This window comes from Diaphorina citri, unplaced genomic scaffold (assembly GCF_000475195.1).
Source record: "Diaphorina citri unplaced genomic scaffold, Diaci psyllid genome assembly version 1.1 scaffold8087, whole genome shotgun sequence".
Lineage (NCBI taxonomy): Eukaryota > Metazoa > Arthropoda > Insecta > Hemiptera > Psyllidae > Diaphorina > Diaphorina citri.
This window is the reverse complement of record NW_007385463.1, coordinates 473-2616: the sequence shown is the minus strand read 5'-3', so window position 1 is coordinate 2616 and position 2144 is coordinate 473. Positions and strand designations below refer to the sequence as shown.

The 2144-nt window shown below is 33.0% G+C and overlaps 1 long non-coding RNA gene across 1 annotated transcript; it reads left to right on the top strand.

The window, feature by feature from the left end:
• Positions 1-725: 725 nt before the first annotated feature.
• Positions 726-1548, top strand: LOC113472766. Its single transcript, XR_003394949.1, has 2 exons — positions 726-943; positions 1330-1548. It is a non-coding gene; the product is annotated as an uncharacterized LOC113472766 (long non-coding RNA).
• Positions 1549-2144: the final 596 nt, after the last annotated feature.

Sequence of the window (2144 nt, the reverse complement as noted above, 5' to 3'; positions counted from 1 at the left end):
GAAAGTCGTGTGATGTTCACACCAGATTTTTTTTTCTACAGGAAAAGCGCAGAATATAACATCTAAAATTATTTCGTCTATTTTGGAGACGGTCTCCGAAAGTTATTTCTTTGGAGACTCTCGTCTCGTCTATTGGAGCGCATCGCTGGCTGTTGAGTGTACTGTCGCTTAGACTCTTAGTCATAGTCATAGTGACATAGGAAGGTATTATAATTAGGAAGGTATTTGTTTCACCGGGTCTGACTGACTATGTCACTATGCTGACTATGTCACTATGACTATGACTAAGCGTCCAAGCGACAGTATACTCAACAACCAGCGATGCGCTCCAATAGACGAGAGTCTCCAAAGAAATAACTTTCGGAGACCATCTCCAAAATAGACGAAATAGTTTTAGACAGATCACTAAGGTTAAGCAACGGTGTGTTTGGTATCTATCTAGATGGGTGATCATCTGGGCAATCACGTGGTGCTAATTTCGCCGCTTGAAATCCCGCTGAGAAATAGCGAAAAAAAAAATGAGAAAAGAGACAATGATTTTTCGAGGGAAGATGGGAAAATGTTCTATTTTTAAAGGAACTTGTTGAGCACATAAAGGAAGATAGAAAAATGGTTGAGGTCTCGAGTGAAAAAAATAGAAAGAGGTCTCAGAAAAATAGAATCTTTGACGACCACTGAATTGTAGTTTAATGTTTTTATTATCTTGACAAAGTGAAGGTATGTAAAAGACTAATAGAAGTAGAAGTACAGACTATACCCGGGCCATAGAACAGAACGCTATGATCAAGCAAATAGAAACCATTAGTGTGTTGTGTTGATATACTATCATCCATATTTCTTATTTCTTTGTTTGTGTTTCGTTTCTTATCATCGTGAAGTTTTTTAGTTTCATCAGCGTTCAAGTTTCATAACAAATAACAACCACCCAAGTTTAACAACATAGGTATCCACCTGTTCAACTTTAAATACGCAATAGCCAAACTACGAGACTAATAATAACATAATCAATAGTTCCATGTTTATAACTAGGCACAATCGTGTTACTATTGAGAGTTTTAACGAAAATTCGAATAATCTAGAATTAATTTCATAATCTAAGTACATAAATATTGTTTGCTTCTTTATTTTGTATTGAGAGTTTTAACGAAAATTCGAATAATCTAGAATTAATTTCATAATCTAAGTACATAAATATTGTTTGCTTCTTTATTTTGTTTTCCGATTTTATCAATTCTAATAAATTGTTCTAATTTTTACCTATTGTCTATTTTTATTGCCATTTTCAAGTCTCCAATTAATTCATTATTTTTCCCTGTCTATGTTTTTAAGTCTAGTTTGATGAGAAAATCTGAATAAAGTACGAGTAAATATAAATAAAAATAATAAAGATATAAATAAAATGTAATGAAAATGTGGAACTATTAATTCAATGTATTCTTAAATAATTACAAGACATTAATTGAGATTAAGCAGTTATTACCCATTTAAATATATAGTGCTGAAATCGTGAGCTGTGAAAGAAAAAAAATAATATTTCCAATATTCCAATAATAATTAATAATTAATATTAATTGAGATTAAGCAGTTATTACCCATTTAAATATATAGTGCTGAAATCGTGAGCTGTGAAAGAAAAAAAATAATATTTCCAATAATAATTAATAATTAACACGTGTGGACTTTCTTTAGGCGGTAATTGAGGTTACAATGACACTGGCTGCACTGGCTTAGCTCTGACCGTACGCTTCCTGCGTAACGGCCCGGGCCATAGAACAGAACGCTATGATCAAGCAAATAGAAACCATTAGTGTGTTGTGTTGATATACTATCATCCATATTTCTTATTTCTTTGTTTGTGTTTCGTTTCTATTGAGATTTGATTGAATATGATGTTTGATTACAGGTTGACTCATGGTGGAGAATTTATATTCCCCCACACCATTGTACCTATTGTATGTGTCTATGTGATGCTAAGGATAACCCAAGATCAGATCGCTACTGGAGTCTAAGACCTGTAGAGAGTGATATCTCTAATAATAAGTAAGTAGTGTTTACCTACACATTGAACTCGTTATCGTTTTATTATTGAGATTTATTTATGGACAGAAACTATATCAATTAGAGTTCAGGGTTCCCCCCCCCCT